The sequence below is a fragment of the Polypterus senegalus genome, chromosome 2 (assembly GCF_016835505.1).
Source record: "Polypterus senegalus isolate Bchr_013 chromosome 2, ASM1683550v1, whole genome shotgun sequence".
NCBI classification, from domain to species: Eukaryota; Metazoa; Chordata; class Cladistia; order Polypteriformes; family Polypteridae; genus Polypterus; species Polypterus senegalus.
The window spans coordinates 52202436-52224441 of NC_053155.1; positions in this window are offsets into that span (position 1 = coordinate 52202436).

A 22006-nucleotide genomic window follows, 5' to 3' on the forward strand; every position below is an offset into this window, starting at 1 on the left:
GTAGAAAAGGGGTCCCGTGTTTGCACTTGTCTGGGCTATAGCTCAGGGGGGATGAAAAAATTAAAAGTGCTCACTTTGACTTAAGGCAGAAGCGCAGTCAGCGTCTCAAAGGCGGCACAGCTATGCACGCGCTGGCTGCTCGACTTTTGCTGGGCAGGAGACCCCTTTGTACACACGCTCATGATATCAAAAGTCTCAGCGCTCTTTGGAGGTAATTCATATATTATATATATAGCAAAATACCCGCGCCTCGCAGCGGAGAAGTAGTGTGTTAAAGAAGTAATGAAAAAGAAAAGGAAACATTTTAATAATAACGTAACATGATTGACATTGTCATGAGTGTTGCTATCATATATATTCCTGCCTAAATAAGTCACCTCGCGCTCTTACTTTTTACCGTTCATTTAATCATGGCTAGTGGCGGAAAAATTATAAAATGGAAGGAGGATGGCTTTACCAAAACAATTATTGATGGCGAATCGATTATTCATAAAGCTTGAATTGGTGATCTGTTTTTCTGTGTTAACCTCATATTTTTCATACTTCTTCTCAAACTAAGGTGGTGCGAGGGTAAAATGAATCGGGATGCGCTGATCAATGTAATCGTGTACCAGGAAATCATGCATTGACAAAAGCTCCCTTTGCTTGTAATGCAAAGTGTGATTAAATGCATTATTTTTCAACGTTATGGAGCACATGCATCGAAGCTTCTCAGCTGTGCTTGTGCTAAGAAAAGGAAAGATTTTAAAAATAGCGTAACACGATTGTCAATGTGACCTTTTGTAAGTAGTGCCTGGAGGATTCAGTGTGGAGAAACTCTAGAGACAGCGTGTGTATTAACTTGTGGATTTTTCTGTGAGTATTTGGTGGCAGTGTGACGGTTGCTTGGATGACGGCGTTAGCGGAGCTCAGCTCAGAGCGAAATGAGGTGGGAGGGGAGATGATGACGTGACTCCCCCACCCGCCTTAACTGTCAATCCCCACAAACACAGTCTCGGAATTTGCATAAGCACACCCCTTCACCTACAATTTTAACTTAGTTACAAAGTGATCAAAACTCTTGTTTATATCCTGCGTCCTATCATTAAACTTGTATCCCGCATTACCTGTGGGCATGTGAAACGCCAGCGGTAGCCTGTCTATGAACTTAATTTAAAGTTTAGGTTTACACCTTGCTTTCTTTCCGAGGTAGCAGCACTCATGAATATGGTAGTATATGTCACTCGCTCGCTTCTTATTGTTTCGCTGCCTTCTCAATTATATAATGCATGTTTTCTTAAGCGCTTTTTGGAGGTCTTCCTGGTTTTCTACGTACTGCGTTGACAGTCAGTTCACGTGATTACGTGGGAGGCGTGATGATGTCACACGAAACTCCGCCCCCCACGTCTTTGCAGCTCTACTCCATTACAGTTAATGGAGAAAAATACCTTCCAGTTATGACCATTAGGTGTAGAATTTCGAAATGAAACCTGCCCAACTTTTGTAAGTAAGCTGTAAGGAATGAGCCTGCCAAATTTCAGCCTTCTACCTACACGGGAAGTTGGAGAATTAGTGATGAGTCAGTGAGTGAGTGAGTGAGTGAGTGAGTGAGTGAGTGAGTGAGTGAGGGCTTTGCCTTTTATTAGTATAGATGTATATATATCATCCTCTTTAATAAAACCCTTGTGTGCGTCCAGGTGTCCATGCGTGTGTATCTTCTGATGAAGTGCGGATGCGCGGGGCCACACAGCACGTGTTCAGTCTCTTCCTGTGCATTCCCTGTGCAGAGAGAGAGACAGATACACACACAGACGCACGTGAGTCACACACACACGCACACGCACACACAGGCGTGCGCGTGCACTGTTGCAATGTTACTTTTCCTGGTTGTTTATTAAATTACAGATTTTTCAAATGTTCATTTTTTCCCCTGTGCTTAAAACTCATTAAAAAAAGAGTTTTTAGCGAGCGGGTCATAAGGCTATAGCGCAAATTCTTGCAGTGTTAATTTTCTTTGTTGTTCAAGGTTTTCTTAGTGTTATTCAATGTTTTTATATTTAGTTTACTATTACGCTGTGCTTTCCATGGTATAGCTAACTATATTTGTGCTTAAAAACTTAAAAAAATATATATTTACATACAGTTCATACGGTCTGGAACGGATTAATTGTATTTACATACAATCCTATGGGGGAAATTACTTCAGTTCACGACTAAATTGGGTTACAACCAGAGTTTTGGAACGAATTATGGTCATGAACCGAGGTTCCACTGTATTACTGTCAGACAAAATTACAGTCATTTTACGGAAATACAAACCAGTATTACTGAGAGAGAAAATTAAAGGCACACAATACAGTGACACATATTACAGCCACATACAAGGTCCCTTGCCATTTAATATAGACTGTTCATACAAATGTTTATGCACTACTGTTCTAGCGCCCGTTATTTTAACGGGCTTAATGTCTAGTATATATATATATATATATAAATATCTCCTTTGGGGAGCGAGCAGCTGTTGCTGGGGGTGCGAGAATCCATCGAGGAAGAAAAATTAAAGACATTATTTGTATAAATTCTTAATTTATCTATCCATTCTTAAATAATTAAATGGGCAGGCTATTTCGTATCAGTGCAATACGCTGCTTGTTAAAACGGATGACTCCTGCTCTTACGTGCACTTAGTGCTGCGTGGGTATTATGAACTATTGTATCTGTTCAAGTTCTATTTAAATTTTAAATATAAGTAATTTTTATTTGGTCGACAGAAATATGTTTAGTAGGAATGTAAGTTAAATTTAGTCATCATTGCATAAATTTTTCTTCACCATAAAAATGTAAAGACTACATTTAACTTCCATTCCTACCAAAGATATTTCTGGCGACTAAATAGAACCTACTTATATCCAAATTCGAGGTATTGAGCTGTCGCCTGCCTGCCTCAATAAGTGACCCTCGCTTCACTCTTACTTTTTTACCGTTCATTTAATCATGGCTAGTCGAGGAAAAATTATAACATGGAAGGAGGATTACACTGAGTATGGCTTTACCAAAACAATTATTGATGGCGAATCGATTATTCATAAAGCTTCAATTGGTGATCTGTTTTTCTGTGTTAACCTCATATTTTTTCATACTTCTTCTCAAACCAAGAGGGTGCGAGGATAAAATGAATCGGGAAGCGCTGATATATATATATTGAATATATTGAAATAGTTTTACTGTCAAATAATGCAAGTAGTATGCGGCACGTGTTTCGCCCTAATTCTGGGCTCATCAGGCAGTACACACTCACTATATATATATTACTTTTGAGAATGCAACGTATAATTTTGTCCAGGAGGAAAGCAATGTTGCCTCAAATCAATTGCAACCTTTTGTAGGGTGTGTCCCTAAGACTTATTAATTGTCATCGCGAAGCAGAGCCTTACTGGAAATTTGAGGCATTTCAATTGAAATGGGAGATCAGAGGGTATAATGGTGATGCCAGGAATACATTCAGAGTGTGGCGCTCTGATATTGTTTTGTGTAGCTGCCTTCACACAGCTTCTCTGCTGCTTTATAAACAAACGTCATATAAGGCCATCGTTTCTCCTTGCTTCACGATTCTGTACTGTTTCATTGTTTGTTTATTACGATTCTTATAGTTATTGTGTAGCTATTCGAGACTTACTTTACTGTTCAGATACCCATTTCCTTTATTTAATCCGCGGCTTGTACGCTATTTTTTGCTCGTTTATTACGATTATATAGATATTTATTGATTCCCTTCTTAAGCTCACTGCCTGCTCATATAAGATGCTCCGCTGGTTTTTTGTGAAACAGCCTTTACACAGCTTTTCCGCTCTTTTATAAATAGCAAAAGTTAGACCTCTTATATCTTTGAAAGATGCTGAGAAATTAGTTCACGCATTTGTTTTCAGTCAACTAGATTACTGTAACGCACTCCTCTCAGGACTACCCAAAAAAGACATAAATCGTTTGCAACAAGTGCAGAATGCAGCTACTAGAATCCTAACTAGGAAAAGAAAATCCGAACACATTTCTCCAGTTTTAATGTCACTATACTGGTTACCTGTGTCATTCAGGATTGACTTTAAAATTCTGCTTATGGTTTATAAAGCCTTAAATAATCTCGCTCCATCTTATTTATCGGAATGTTTGACACCTTATATTCCAAATCGTAACCTCAGATCCTCAAATGAGTGTCTCCTTAGAATTCCAAGAACAAAGCTTAAAAGAAGTCGTGAGGCGTCCTTCTGCTGCTATGCACCTAAAATCTGTAATAGCCTGCCAATAGGAATTTGTCAGGCAAATACAGTAGAGCACTTTAAAACACTGCTGAAAACATATTACTTTAACATGGCCTTTTTATAACTTCAATTTAACTTAATTTAACTTAATCCTGATACTCTGTATGTTTTTTCCTTCATAATAACTATTCATGGTGGCTCTAAAATCCGTACTGACCCCCTACTCTCTCTTCTGTTTCCTTTTCCAGTTTCTTTGTGGTGGTGGCCTGCGCCACCTCCACCTACTCAAAGCTTTATGATGCTCCAACAATGATGGATGGATTAAAAGGCAGAAGTCTACGTGACCATCATCATCAAGTCCTTCCGTGAGAACCCTAAATCCAAAGAGGACTGTTTCATTTATGTTAGGTAGAATGCCCAGAGGAGACTGGGCAGTCTAATGGTCTGGAATCCCTACAGATTTTATTTTTTTCTCCAGCCGTCTGGAGCTTTTTTTTGTTTTTTCTGTCCCCCCTGGCCATTGAACCTTACTCTTATTCTATGTTAATTAATGTTGACTTATTTTGTTTTCTTATTGTGTCTTTTATTTTTCTATTCTTTATTATGTAAATCACTTTGAGCTACTGTTTGTATGAAAATGTGCTATATAAATAAACATTGTTGTTGTTGTTGTTGTAAACGAACGCCATATAAAGCCATCACCTTGTCAATTGTGTAATGCGTTTTTTGAACAGGTTTGATGCATGGAAGTGATCACTCGTACTGCGTTCAGTAAGTTCACGTGAGCTGCTCTCTTGTGTAATGTTGCGATGTCCACGGCTTAATTTAATGTTAGCTAAGACCCGGCACTTAAAAGTTTCTGGCTGCACTCCGGTTGTAATATGACGAAGCTGCGCAAGCTCACCCTTGAGAATGCAACGTATAGTTGTCCAGGAGAAAAGCAATCTTGCCTGAAATCAATGGCATCGTTTTGTAGGGTCTGTTCCTGAGACTTATTACTTGTCATCGCGCAGCAGAGCCTTACTGGAAATTGGAGGCATCTGAATTGAAATGGGAGATCAGAGGGTATAAATGGGACACGAGGAATACGTTGAGTGTGGAGAAACTCTAGAGACAGCGTGTGTATTAACTTGTGGATTTTTCTGTGAGTATTTGGTGGTAGTGTGACGAAGTTGCTTCCGCAAGACTGCGTTAGCCGCGGAGCTCAGCTCAGAGCGAAATGAGGTGAAAGGGAGGGGAGATGATGACGTGACTCCCCCACCCTCCTTAACTGTCAATCCCCCCACAAACACAGTCTCTCGGAATTTGCATAAGCACAGCCCTTCACCAGCAATTTGAACTTAGTTACAAAGTGATCAAAACTCTCGTTTATACCCTGCGTCCTCTCATTAAACTTGTCTCCCACATTAGCCGTGGGCATGACAAACGCCAGCAGCAGCCTGTCCATGAACTTAATTTAAACTTTAGATTTAAACCGTGCTTTGTTTCCGAAGTAGCTACACTCATGAATATGCTTGTATGTGTCACTCGCTCGCTTCTTATTGTTTCGCTGCCTTCTCAATTGTATAATGCATGTTTTCTTCAGCGCTTTTTGGAGCTCTTCCTTGTTTTCTATGTACTGCGTTGACAGTCAGTTCACGTGATTACATGGGAGGCTTGATGATGTCACACGAAACTCCGCCCCCCACGGCTTTCGAGCTCAACTCCATTACAGTATATGGAGAAATATACCTTCCAGTTATGACCATTACGCGTAGAATTTCGAAATGAAACCTGCCCAGCTTTTGTAAGTAAGCTGTAAGGAATGAGCCTGCCAAATTTCAGCCTTCCACCCATACGGGAAGTTGGAGAATTAGTGATGAGTGAGTCAGTCAGTCAGTCAGTGAGTGAGGGGTTTGCCTTTTATTAGTATATATATATATATATATATATATATATATATATATATATATATATATATGTGTGTGTGTGTGTATATGTATGTGTGAATATATGTAGATATGTGTATATATATATATATATATATCTATGTGTGTTGTGAACGAGGCCCGGACACAGACAGGCGGACATGTTGTTTTCCACTACCACACGTTTATTTACAACAATATTTGCAAAGTCAAAGTCCACACATGAACCCCACCACAGTCCTGGCAACACAATGCCTTCTCTTCGGACCACCTCCACTCTCTCTTCTCCTGCCTTGTCCTGCCTTCACCCGACTCCAGCCTCGAATGAAGGGAGACGACCCCTTTTATTTCACGCCAGATGAGCTCCAGGTGTTTCCCGGCACTCCTCCCTGGACACACGCAAGTGTGGCTGAAGTGCCGGCTGTTCTCCCGGAAGCTCTCCGGGTGTCCCTTCTTCTCTTCCCCCCAGCACTTCCTGGTGTGGCGGAAGTGCTGAGGTCCAGGGTCCCCAAGGCATTGGGGCACCCCCTGGCGGTGACCACGGGTCCCTACAGGGTTGGGCTTCCAAGCCCCCTACCCGTGGCCCCCAAAGCAACCAGGATGGCGGCCCCCACGTGATCCAGGGTGGGCATAGACCCTCCTCTGGTCCCTCAAGGCGTTCCGGCCGGCGGATCGTTGCCCCTGGCATCCCTGGCAGTGTATATATATATGTGTATATGTATATATGTATATGTGTATATGTATATATATATATGTTTATGTGTATGTATATATATATATATATATATATGTATGTGTGTGTGTAGGTATGTATGTGTGTGTATATGTATGTAGATATGTATATATATATGTATATGTGTATATGTATATATATGTTTATATGTGTGTGTGTATGTATGTATGTGTATATATATTTATATGACAGCAACACTCATAACAGTGACAAAACAATTACTTTGACAATCATGTTACGTTATTTTCAAAATGTTTCCTTTTCTTTTTCATTACTTCTTTAACACACTACTTCTCCGCTGCGAAGCACAGGTATTTTGCTAGTGAATCCATAATTCCCAAAACTCAAAAGAAGCTTTTAGAAATTCCCATCTGTTCTAAACAATAAATTTATCTATCACCAAAGAGTTACAGTAGTTAGGAAAGTGGTTTCTGAAGACACTTATGAAGAAAGCATATCTCTTTCCAAGTGTGTTAGGTGTTGGACTGGTCATGTGTTAGATTGCTTGTCAAGCACAGAAAGGTTGCTGCAGTTAATGCCTATAGATTTTGTTATAGAATATTAATTCTTTTCTCATTAGTTATTAGATTTATCTAGCTGATTGATTTTAAGCCTCTCTTTATATATTGTCATTGTGTAGCTTTTACTGCCCTACTAAATGTTGATCTAATTTCCTGTAATGGTTTTATCCTCTTTATTTAAGTGCATAATTCTGTTTCCTTAGTTTATATTATGATCTACTATATATTAGATCAGATGGAAGGAAATAGAAGGTTGTGACCAGGAAATGAACTAACACGATTAAGGTCATACTATGTTTACAAACATACTGTATGTATTTTGATGTAGTTTTATAGCAGTTAACAAAATCTACACTGACTCCTCTGATTAGATCTGGTTGGAGTTCTTTTTATTTTCTACTTGTAACAGTAGCACCAATACAAGGTCATTTTGTCCAAGGTGGAGCCATGCAATAAAATGATAACATCTTATTTTTTTATTATTTTTTCTCCGGTCGTCTGGAGTTTTTTTTTTGTTTTTTCTGTCCCCCCTGGCCATTGGACCTCACTCTTATTCTATGTTAATTAACGTTGACTTATTTTATTTTCTTACTGTGTCTCTTATTTTTCTATTCTTCATTATGTAAAGCACTTTGAGCTACATTTTTTTTGTATGAAAATGTGCTATATAAATAAATGTTGTTGTTGTTGTTGTTTATTATGACATATTAAAAACTTTTATCTTTTATTATTAGACAGCTGATGTGCTGCAAATAATTTTGCAGATTTTTGCAGTTTGTCCCATTGATATTATTTTCAGTACTTTGGAGGACTCGATTTAACTTGTTGTATGTAGAAGTAAGTTATCCGAGCGAAGTATTGAGACCCCCTCTTACGCCATTTGGATTGAATAGCAGGTGAGTTGATCACATAAGCTCCAGTCAATCACGCAATCGTACGTTTATGTTGTATCAGGACAGGTTCAAATCATTACTGATATAAATAATGAATAAGTAGCCGAAAGAAGTATAAAAGAGTACAAGTACATTCTACTCCTTTTCTTCATTATGTTAGCATAAATTATTGATTCACTGGGTTACTGGCTGCATAATGATGCTTCAGTAAGGGCTAATGCTTCACAACTTCAGTGATCTGTATTCAAATTCTGTGTCTGTTCAGTACCTGTGTGAAATCAACACATATTCCTCATGTTTATGTGGATTTTCTGTTGTCACCTCCAGATTATTAGGTAAACATAAGTTGACCAGACATGAATTAGTGTGGCTGTGTGAGATGGATTGCTAATGTTGGATAAAATGGCATTGCTCTGTTTTTCTTTGGCTTGGCATTTGAAACTTTCACTAGAACTCCATACCCCAGCTAAAATCTTGACATTCTCAATATCAAATCTCCACCCCAGCAAAACTGCAAGAAATATGGAGCCTTAGATTTTCTATATCATCCAAGCTTTTTAACATTCTTCTAACTTTCATGCATATGATGATTTTTTTTTTTTTTACATTGAGAATTTCTGTTATGCATTTGCAGACCTGAAGAAGGTGTTTAAAAGAGTGCCAGAAAGGGTGGTGAGGTAGCCATTGAAAGTTAGACGTGGATGAATGTTAGTGTCTGTTGTAATATGATGTATGAAGAACATGAACAGAGGTCAAGACAACAGATGGGCATGGTGAACGTTCTGAGGTGAAATTGGGGTGCAGCATGGATTTATGCTAATTCTTCTGTTTTTTGAGATAGTAATGGAAGTGGCAACCAGAGATGTTCATGAAGGACTGCTATGGGAGCCTTTTTATACACCGACAATCACATATGGAAAAAAGTGAAATACAGTTGAAGGAGGACAAACCAAAAAAGAAAATCTAGCTTTGAAGTGAAAGACATGAAAGTAAATGCAGGAGAGACCAAGATGATGCTTGGAATTGAAGTAGCAGGAGCCATGGATGGAGGGGGCTGACTATGGCTGTGTGAAGTATGTGTTAAAGATTTTGGAAATTACTTGATCTAATGTATTGGTAACTGGAAGTGGATGCATAAAAGATGCAATGGTATGCTATTTATTGTTTATTTAAACCAGGAATAATATTTAAACTACAAAAAAAACATATGCATAAATTACAACATGATAATAAGCTATAAAATGATTGTTTTTCTAATCATATAAGTGGAGGGATAAGCTTCTAATTACCATGTCAGTGACACACAATGCATTAGCAAAAAAGTAAAAGGGCGTATCAAATGGCCAACTATCAGGTATTCTTTTATTGTTTTTGAAGAAGTACAAAAAATAGATTTTTTTCTTTGCTTCTTTTGTTTTCAAATAATCGCCTTATCATTAAAAAGCTCTGCTGAAAGTGAGGCTAGACACTGTTTTTCAGAACATATGCATCTTATTAAGGAATTATATTGTGAGCATGCATAATACGATTGAAAAACTGAAATATGTTTTTACCCCAAATTTTAATTTGAATGATCCCGCTTTGTCGTAAGTAATGAAATAAACTCCAAACAGCACAGAAGCAGTACAAAATAAGTGTCTGTACAGTTAGGAACAACTAAAAAAAAGAATTATTAAATGCCTACAAGCATGGCGGCCTCGGCTTTGGGGTTAAAACCCTGAGGTTGAGCGTTCAAATCCTGCTACTGAAATATTGTGACCATTAGCCACGTCATTTCACCTTCTTGTGCTCCAACTGAGAAATTAAAACAACAAAAAGAACTGTAACTATTTGTATCTCAGTAAATATAACGTAAGGTAAGTAAATATTTTGTAAATGTTTTCAAAAAGATCACCATATCATGAACATGCCTTAGTGAAAGCAAGTTTTCCATACGTCTAGATGAAGATAAGACCTTGTTCTTTCAGGTCAATGTATTACAGTTGTGATGGATGTCCGGCAAGAGTTTCCGGCCCTCACCCCCAGGCCGCCAGGAGGAGCTCTCCCGACAGCATGGACGTGCCCCGAGTTCCAGCAGGGCTTCATGGACTTTGTAGTTTTTATACACAGCCCTGCTGGATACCTTGGGGTAGCACAAGGAGTCGCTATAGGGAGGCTCGTGGACTCATATATGCCCTATAACCTGGAAGTGTGTCATAATCCTGGGACTGGAAGAAACGACGTGCTTCCGGGGTGAAGATACTGACTATTAAGGGATAAGGACTTGTGGACTGTGGCGCTGGAACACCTCCGGGTTAAGGGGTATAAAAGGACTCTGGGAAAGTCCAGACACTGAGCTGAACTGGGAGGAAGGGTAGCGAAGTGTCTGGGAGAGGAGGATTGAGTATTGTAGTGTTTATTGATTTATGAGTATTGTGGAGTGGAGGGTGCTTTGTGCACTGTATAGTTCAAATAAAAATAACGTTTGGACTTTTACTTGGTGTTTGAAGTGGTACCTGAGGGTTCAAGAGGTGGATCAGAACCTTTACTGCGACACAGTATAAATGTTGGAATTATAACATTTTCAAAAAAGGAGGACCATTCAATTAAACATACAAGATGCCACAGAGTTTTGGAATCGCTAGTCTAAATAGAAATCTTTTCACATTCATATTTTTCCTATTGAGAGCTCTGACAAATGACTTTTCTTGAGTTGTAATGGCCAGTAATAAACTGTCATTCATCAAAGTTCAATCTTATTATAAAAACTGTTTAAGAAAGCAAGGACTGGTAAGTCATCCCCTGCTACCAGATATAATATTATAGCAGCCGCCAGACATCTGTTTACAGGCAGGGTTGGGCTAGAGAGTTGACAGGCTGCAGATCAGGCGTGGAAATGGTTTTCATCCTTTGGCAAGCCTCCTTGCCAGTTTTATAGGAAATATAAATAAATGATGCTAAGAGTGTGATGGTGGATAGCAGAAAGTAATGATAATTACAGATGCCCTGACACCACAGCTCTGTCTTATTCCAAGTTTGTGTTTGCTGTTTACAGGTGATTCTTGTGATTTGATCTTGTCAGAGTATGTGTTCAGCCATGAAAAAATTGGAGGCAGATTTTTATAAAAATTGGTTGGGAGAAGTAACATTGTTAAACATGTAGCAACATCTAATGTGTTTTCACCCCTAGTGATAAGATAAACAAGTATGTATTAAAATGCAAAACTTAGTTTTAATTAACAGAAAGTGAATGAATGCTTAACTCTAATTTCTTTCTTTCAACCATGTAGAAAAAAACTGATAAACTCCAGGATAGTTAGCAATGCCACATAAAATAGTTTACATGTATTGTATGTGGTTTAACAGGATTACAAAATTTTGAAAATGAAGGTCAAGGGTGGCTAAACCTTAACATATCCAGACACTTTTGGTGTAAGGAGGAAAACAATTCTTGACATTGCAGTAGAACGTCATGTGCTTGAGTCACATACACACTCACCCTCGAGCCAATTTGTGATTGCCACATTACCAAAGGAGTTTTAGTTATAGCTTTCATTTATATATTCTTGGTGTGTCAGAGACAAGCGTGGTTGATGGTGGGCTCATTGGGGGATTTTGGTCCAATGAAGGTACGTTATGTAAACTGATATGCCTAGTGATTCACTCCAGTTATTCCACGACTTACTCCAATAAAATCACATACATTTGATTTTGTCTTTAGTCATAGGGACTGGCTTTGTGTGCCTGAGAGCCAACAACTAATGAATGTTCAACAAGAAGTACAAGGTATATAAAGCAGTGACAAGAAATGAGGGACATGGGTTTTATAGATCTCTTAAATAGCAGAGAAGTTTGTCTGATTTTGAGTGTTTTACATATCATGACAGGATGGAAAAAAGAGAGGAAAAAAAACATCTGAGATCTTGGTCGTAAGGCTGTATGCTATTAGCTGTCAGAAAAGGGTTGAGAACGTCCATGCAAGAAGTATGGCACTTAGTTGGTAAATATGACAAGGGCAGCAATTTAAATTCAAATGTTCATTGAAAAGATCAGCAAGATTTCCAAGATTTATGGCTGGAAAATCTGACATACTCCACAACTTGAGGTTGCAAAATGTAACATAGATTTTAATTGAATAAGCACATCTTTAGTAATGTGGGGAGAATGCACAGACTCCACATAGCCAAAAATCAGACATGCATTCAATTCCTGGCTTCTGAATCCACGAGGAAACAGCATTGCCCACTGCTCCACCATTTATAATGGTTTACATTTAATTTATTACTTTTTTTCATTTTAGGGTGTGTTTAGGGTATTTTTCCACACACTATTGCCAATGCCCATGGCAATGCTTGTCACAAATCCTATCCACAACAAGGAGGAAAATAATGTTAAGAAGTTAAAATAGATTAGAGATTAACAATCTGTCACACACGTGCGCATGGGAGGCAGCTAAAGGACTTGAGTAAGGGCAATTCCGAATCAGACCGGGATGTGGCAGAGTGCACTGACTCTTTTTTTTACCTTTGCTGCAGAACATTCATGGGAGATTCCACCTGGCCATCTTGACGTCACTTCCGGGAACGACCCTATGGAAGAAGACCTTGCCAGTTCCGGCCCCTGTGATATCATGTCCGGGCTCGAGCCAATGGTTGAAGACTCCAATGAGCCTGACCCTTTTGACCTCACTTCCTGGCTTCCCCTTTAAAAGCCTCCACCTTTTCCCTATTCCCTCAGTTCTGTTTTGGACTCAGTTTTGTGCACATCAGTGCGGTGTAACATATTCACGACTTTGCAGCCAGGATACCAATTATATGGGCGGTGCAGTAAAGGTGCAGTAAACCTTTCTTAGGGGTTTTGGTCCATGTTTGCTGGATACCATTTTGCATTTCCAGCATATTTTTCAAGCATGTGAAATTCTCACTCTAATGCAAGTTGAAACCTTGGTGATTTGTGTAGAGCTAGCTTAAGAAGATGAGTGCTATGTGACTTGACATTATTTAGCTGTAAATGACCATTTGAAAATGGAAAGACTTTAGCCATAAAGGAACAGACACTAACAGAAAACAATGTTTAGGTATACTGCAGCATTCAAATGATAAATTGGCATTAATGACACCTAATATCATTGACACCATTACACTACCAACATCAGATGGTACCATTAACACAAAGCAGGACAGGTCCATGGATCTGTGTTATTTACAACAAATTCTGACCCTTCCAACTGTATATCATACCTGAAATTAAGATTTTTCATTTTTATAATCTCCAATTATTTTTCTTGTTTGGAGATCAAGTCTCCATTTTAGCCTTATTTCCCTGTTAGCTGATGGGCGTGGAAGCTAGCATTCTCTTCTGTGGCTAGTTTCTTGTTACTTTCACTCACTTTTTATAGATGTTTGACAACATTCATGCTGTTAACCTTCTGTGAGGTGTTAGGTAGAATGTGCTAGATAATGTTAAACTGGTGGGAAAGTGGACAATCCCCTAGAGCAGTGGTTAGGGTCCTGGGTATGATGTTAAACTGCGTCCGGCCTTGCAAGCGGTCCTCCAAATTGCACGGAAATCATGGAGGTTGGTGGCAGGATTGCCACTCCAGGCACCGTAAAAAAACTTCACAAAGCTCTGGCACTACAGAAAGGACTCCTTTTTGCTCTCCGCAAGAGTAGCTCTGCTGCAGCTGCCCATAGGAACGCTTCTCACATCATGAAGGGGATGGGGGAATGCCCTCGGGAACCCCATCCCTGGAAGAGTCAAAACCATTGGAGAGCCAATGGGGTCAGGTCTCTTGGGGTTTGGAGTTGGTGTGGTGCTGGTGAAAAAAGATTCATGGATCTTAACCTTGCTGACAACACTGTGATCTTCGTGGAGTCCTGAATGAGGCACATTACCTGCATTGTGAGGGAGCATCTTTTATGGCAGAACGGCCGTGTGGCGCGTTTCCCTGAGTGTGATCCAGCTCGTAAAATCCTCATTGTTGGTGACCCGAGTGGCTGGACCAGGCCAAGGGGTCACCCACGTAACACCTATCTGTGGCATATAGAGGGTCATTTCCGCTAGGGTGGGACTAGACCGCCTGTCTGCCTGGGGGGTTGCCAACTGGGATCCTGAGTTGTTTCATCGTATAGTGAGTGTGGCAACAGAATACCAGTGTATCCTCCCCAACTTGATTTGGCTGGTTGGCAAGGCTCATTATCTATTATAGTAAGGTTTTGTTGAGTTTATTCCTCTATTCCCTGTTTCTCCTTCTAATTAATTTTTATTACAGTTTTTCTCGATTGGTTTGGCTCATTTCTTGAAACCGAGATGACATTCTCAAAATAACATGGACAGATCTCCAAACCACCTTGCAAATGTTCACAACAGAATGGCATTTCTCATTGATTTCATCAAATTGCAAATGCCTTAGTACATGTCTCAAGTGTCTCAGTGCATCTTTGCAAATGGTTAAGTACAAGTAGCCTGCAGTTAGCACAATAAGCCCACATTTAGCACATTTTCCAAATAAATAGATCTTGCTGATCTAAACTGATTAGTTGATTCTCAGTCTAATGGTTGTTCTCTCCAAAACATGTCAGCATGATTTCATCGTGTAAGTCATCATATGCACAATAGTCTGTTCAATTGTCAAAATTAGTCAAGAACATAATACCATGAACACCATATATGAATTTCTTGGAACATTTGATAAATTCATGACAGTAATTGACAATCAGGTGAAATTAGAACTTGACCAACGAAGGAGGAGTTTCCCACATCTCAGATGACCAACCAAACAGTTTGTTTAGTTACCTGACAGGTGCTGTCTATTGTTGTGAATGCTGCCAAACGTGTATATATAGAGCTTGGCTAGGGCCAGTACCATTTGAACATGGAGGTACCTCACCAAGTAAATCAAGAAGGGCAACCTCCTGCTCGAGGAAGAAGAGGAGGAGGAGGAGGAGGAAGAGGAAGAAGAAGAAGAGGCGGAGGAGGAGGAGTGAGGATGCGTGGTGGTGGAATAGGGGGAAGAGGCCGAGGAGCACGAAGACACCATGCTGTCCCGGATGAGATTCGGGCCACAATTGTAGACCATGTGGTTAACCATCGCCTGACAATGGCAGAGGCTGGGCCGAGTGCAGCCTAATGTGCCTCGCTCTACTGTCTCCTCCATCATCCAAACCTTTCGCAGGGAAAACAGGTATGTACTCAGTCAATGATGGAGTCATTACAGTATACAGTACTGTGCATACTGTAAAGCAAGACATGTATAAACTCTTCATTCCGTGTGTGTGTGTGTAGGCCTACAGTACTGTAATATATTACCTCAATGTGATGTTGCAATATGATGTTACAGTACAGTAACTCATTCTGTAACAAATACGGCATACATTACGAATTGTCATACAGTGTTGTCCTTTGACTTCTACGTCTAGGATTGGACGACAACCTCACATGGGTGGCAGAAGAAAACTTCTCAATGAACAACAAGAACAAGAGATCTGTAACATGGTGATTGCAAATAATGCTCTCACTTTGAGACAGATCCGTGATGCAATCCTTCAAGACAATGCCATATTCCAAAATGTCAACTCTATCAGCATCTCCACAATAGACCGGGTATTGAAGAAGCATCAGATGACCATGAAGCAGATTTACAGGGTACCATTTGAGAGGAATTCTGACAGAGTGAAAGAGCTGCGGTACCAGTATGTGCATGTAAGTCAGTTATTGGTTGTCTATTATAGTAACATTACAGTAAGCAGTGGTTCCCAATTTGTTTGGTTTTCAGTATCCTCTTTACCTTTAGAATCCAGCTTTATCTGACTACAGCATTTTGCCTAAAACTGCAACAGTGTTTCTCCCTCTTTGTGTCAAATACTCCCTGCAGTGCCTCTGCATAGGCCTGTACCCCAGGTTTGGAACCACTGGAGTAGTGGCCAGTAGCAGGCTATATTGAACTTGTGGAGGAGAACATAGAACAATCCCATGTAATTTTCTATTTCTGTTGTGTATGACTCCTCTATATGACTGATTTGATTTTTTTTACTCTATTGTAGAGAATAATGGCATTGGAAGGGAATGAAACATCTCACATCCTTGTATTTGTCGATGAGGCTGGTTTCAACCTGGCCAAGGGCAGAGCGTGGCCGTAACATCATTGGTCAGCGGGCCACGGTGGATGTCCCAGGCCAGCGAGGGGGCAATTTAACAATGTGTGCTGCCATATCTGAGAATGGTGTGGCCACACACATCCCCAGTTTAGGCCCATATAACACTCAAAGCTCCTCATTTTCTTGGACCGTCTTTATACACATCTGGTCCCAGAAAATGAGAGAGGTCTCGAAGGGCCTCACCTACCACACTATGTGATCGTGTGGGACAATGTAAATTTCCACCGTGGGCGCTCATCAGGGCCTGGTTCACCACCCATCCAAGGATGCTCATGGAGCTACTACCACCATACTCTCCTTTCCTTAATCCCATTGAGGAATTTTTTTCCGCTTGGAGGTGGAAAGTCTATGAACATCAGGCTCAAGACCAGAGATCCCTGCTCCATGCAATGGATGCTGCATGTGAGGACATTACAGGGGATCAGTGTAGGGGATGGTTGAGACATTGCGCCGTTTCTTCCTCGCTGCATCGCAAGGGAAAATATCCGCTGCGATGTGGATGAGAATCTATGGCCAAACAGAGAGCAGCGTGGATGGCCAGGAGGATGAGGATGGTGGCCAGGAGAGGGACGGTGGCGACAACAACCAGTGAAAGTTACCTTAGTTGTGAAACTTTATTTACTGTAAGCCCTACTGTAGGCTAGATATAATTTTTCTTGTTTTTTGTTTGTGTTTATATTTCGTACATGTACAGAATACTGTATACATTTTTATGTACTCTAATGTATGGAAGTTACTTTATGTGTGTCAATAAAAATGATTACAATTTCCTTGGAAGTAGGAGTGCAGTGTGTCTGATGTCAAACTTTGGAGGCTGCTCTTACTGTAAAATCCTTTTTTTTTCAGTTTTATACATAATTGTATTCTGTTGGCTAGACCTCTGCCATAGTGACAAAACATCTAGGCATTTTGACTTGCAGTGCTTACACGATGCCAAAGGGACGATGCATTTTGGGGCACTAACTATTTAAATGGGAAAGGAATTTAGTTTTGACACATGGGTAAACTATTTTGGGAGAGATACGAGCTTTTGCAGGTGATCCATGGTGTTGTGCTAAACCATCCAGGTTATTTTGGAAAAACGCACTAAGTGAATGCAAATGAGCCAACGCAATTGAGAAAGATCTTTGACATTTTGATGGTACTGACTCTTTATATGGGAAAGGAATCTATTTTGAAGCATGTATGAACAGTTTTGGGAAAGATATGACCTTTTGCTAGTGAGCTGTAATGTTGCGCAGAACTGTAAGACTGTTTGGCCAAATGATCTTATAGTTTTAAGAATGTAATTTCTGTTTCAAGAAATGAGCCAAACCAATCGAGAAAAACTGTAATAAACACCTGTTATTCTTTTTCCCTGGTCTTCTCTTGTGTGGTTTTGGGTCCCGAGTTGACTCCAAGGTTCACTATATGGTAAAGTTCCATATATGTATAGATCCATGTGCAATAAAAGGATAAAGAGGATAAAGAACATGACAGGACTTAAAATTAATGGTGAAAGCCGTGGGTGCCCTTTCCTCCCACTTTTAGGACTCCTAGTTTTAAAACAACCTAGTAGCAGAAAAACAAAACTATTCTTCTGTGTTTTATTTCCATATTAACTTGTTTTGGCTGTGTTCATCTGTTTAACATTCTGCATTAATTTGTTCCCATAACTGTTATCAAGGAAATGATGAAATAAATGACAATTAATACTTTTTATTTTGTTACTGTATAAAAAATTATATATAAGACATTTCTCTTTAGATATTTGTCAAATACTTTTACACTCTTCAACTATTTTCGGACCTTTAACTACTATTTAAAGATAGGTACAGAATGTTAAAGATTGTACCATTTATCTGTATGCTGATTGGTGCAAAGTAATATGTTTCCTGCCTGTGTTAGGTACTGTACATGAACCCTATGTTACTCATATTATATATGTTACTATATTCCTTAGATTGTCACAGAGAACTCAGCAGTTTGCATGATCGGACTCCTTCAAGCTTGTTGTATTAAAGGGCATCCTGCAGATGGAGCTATTTGTAATGGTGATTTTAACATTTCTTTATTTAAAATACTAATTCCTCCCACAGTCCTGTCTGGGGTGATTAAGTAAGCGGGCCATGTGATAACAGTCAAGAGTTAATTTCAGCTTTTTTTTCAGCAAATTAAACCGGTTTGATAATGAGTTGTTGCTGTTAATGACAATAAATATTGGAACTGACAAAGAATGTTTTTTCCATTTCGCTTCTGAATAATGAATGCTGATGATCATGAAAAACATGAACAATACAGTTAGCAGGGTGATACTAGACTGCAACTAGTATCCCCTGCTCTTGTGACAGCTGAGCCATTGCATCAGTATGTCAACATGCTGCTGTCTTAAGTGGAGACATATAGTGTGTTCTCACCTTCAATACTGAAATTAGATGTCTTCATTTCTATTCTTGAATTTGAGTGGGCTTGCATTACTCGAGATATTTGCTAGCTTTTAGAGTGAGTGCTACACTGCTTATCTATCTCGTATATAAAACAGTGAGAATCATGGCATATACCATGTCAACACTAGCTAACTACAAATACACATACAAAATATAACAGGGCCATAAATAGTAAGGATAGCTTCCTTGTTCAAAGAGGCAAGTTGACAGACCCCAGTGATGTTCCAATAAAGCCACCTGTTAAAGGCAGACTGCAACTTATCTGAAAGCAGCAGATGCAGATCAGCTCTCATACAACCATTATTTGACAGACGGTAAACTAACCATGATGAACATGCTCTATATAAATCTACACATTCTCAAACACTTAAAACATATCTGCCTAGAAGACCTGATACTCCAAATTTCCCACTAGACAAACATTCATTCACTGCAACAGTTAAAAACGACAGTTTCCTTCCAGCTATGTACTTTCTTGTGTCCTGACCACTTCCTTTCTAATGCAGTCTATTGCATAGATGCACGCTCAGACAACTCAAATGACAGAGTGCACTTTAGGAGGTTTTGAGTTTCTGATGCTGATCTTGGTGAAAATGAAAAATCCAGGTAAAATTTACACAAAGGCTGAAGAATGTGTGACGGTATAGTAAATAAGTGTAAAAAATCTTGGCAGTTGATTTCAGAGTTACTTCAATGACTTTTACTTTGGATTAATACTGAATGTGATGTTGTTTGATTTTTTCTTCTTCATAACATCCTTTGCTTTTAGTTCTTTATTATCTTTTCTTTTTAAACATAAGCACAGTATATATTGAACAATTGTCATGTATTGTATTTTGTGTTGTTTAATTTTATTTACCTTGTTATGTGTATGGATGTAACACCAAGAAAAATTTCTAACAACTATGTTGCCTGGCAATAACGTTTAAGTTCTATATACAGAATACTAAAATTAGGGATGTTCAAAACAATTTTACATGATAGATTGTTTATAATGGAATGCTAAATGATGCCTGCTGGTTGGAGTTAAAAATTACTTTTAAATGTTTCCTTTTTACATAAATAGTGCACTGTTTACACAATTATGTTAATCAGTACTGGATTAAGGTTGAAGGAATGTTTAATTTATATTGCACCTGTCATGGTACACACTAGTTGATAATACTTTATGTAATCTTCATTTTACATAACAATTAATACGGCAATATACCAAATATAAGTGTATAAGGTATATACGAGGTGTGATCAAAAAGTATCGTGAATGTTGATGGAGAGCACCATCCAAGAGCAATGCAAAACAATTCAATGAAGGTTCTGACATGTCCATCCTAGAGCCTAGTTTGCATCAAGTTTCAACTTGTTTGATATTGTCAGTCATTTGTGAGCCGCTGTTGAGTTCAAGTGTGTTTTTCAAGTTTGTCGTAAATAATGGATATCAAGCAACACATTAACATGAAATTTTGTTTCAAATTGCATAAAGCTCAGGAAACCCATCAGATATTAAAATTGGTTTATGGTGACACTGCACCGACAATTAAGACTGTTTACAAGTGGTTTGATCAATTTCGTAATGGATTGACTCGGTTGAAGACAAGAAAAGATCAGGATGTCATTCAAAATCAATAACAGAGGGAAATGTTGAAACGATTTCATCCTTCATCATGACAACGCTCCTTGTCACACATCCCTTCTGGTACGACAATTTCTGTCAAATAAAAACATTATGCTGTGTCCGTACCCACCTTATTCGCCGTGCGACTTCTGGCTGTTCCCTAAATTGAAGATGACCATGAAAGGCAAATGATTTCAATTCATTGAGGACATCCAAGCAGCCATGAAAGCCCAACTAAAGACATTCTCGAAAGAAAACTTCCAGAACTGCTTAGCAAAGTGGCAGGAGCGTTGGGATAAGTGCATTCGAATTGGAGGAGAGTATTTTGTGAGTGACTAGTAGTTGTAAATCTTTTACTGCAATAAACGTTTCTTTTTAAAATATTCACCGTATTTTTTGATCACACCTTGTATTTAACTTTTCATATATATATTTATAGTATCTTTTATAATAATGATCAAAAAATTCTGGTATAACCAACAGTCCAATGTTTAATTTATATAGTGCCTTTTGAAGTAAATGCAAAATTAAAAACCATCCAATCTGTTTTTAAATAATTTAGTTCAATTCAGGGTAGCATAGGCTACCGGTCTACCACAGGGCCATCTCATGCGCACATACACACTAATACGAGTCCAGTTTAAAGTCACAATTGAACCTATGAACGCAATTTTAATGAGAGACATGGTGGATGTCTGTTGCATCTGAAGGAAAACTGGAGTAAATCAAATAGATACAAGTAGAGAATGCAAACTACATGCAGCACTGTGCTGTTCACATAAATGACAGGATTGATAAGCATTTAATAAACCATTCATGTTTAAAACCTTGGATTCTAAACTGTATTCTGCTGGTCCAAACATGCGTATTCTCTGTTTGAATAGAGTCAGTGCTCTAAATAAAAAGAAACCAAAAAAAAAAAGAAACAACAGAACAAACAGCAATTCTTCTACACTATAAAACTATACTAGAAAACAAAGTTTGCTGTAAATTAAAAGCAATAGTGTAAATTTTAAATGCACATGAGAATAAATGCAATGTTAGCACTGCTGCCTTACAGTAAGGAGTTTAGGGTTTGCATCCCAGGTCCCAGGTACTCTCTGCATGGTATTTGCAAGTCCTCGCTTGGTCTGTGTGGGTTTTCTCTGAGTGCTCTACTCGCTTGTCCTCCCACTGTCTAAACACACAGGTTAGGTGAATTGGTGACGCTAAATTGGCCTTAGTGTGTGCTTAATGTGTGTGTGTGCACCATACAATGGACTGGTATCCTGTCCAGGGTTTATTTCTGACTTGCGCCCTATGCTAGCTGGGTTACTCCAGCCCACACTATGCCAATGCTCCGGATTAACTGGGTTAGAAAATGACAGAGCATTTGAGAATAAATTAGTAAACTTTACTTTATAGCAATTTGAAATTATCATAACTGGTTGCGGAACAGTAGACCAGCTCTTCTCCTTGATGCAGTTGCTGGAAGGTATGTTTGATTATGATAACCTAGTCTACATATATTTTGTAGATCTGGGAAAAGCATATGACGTGGGAGG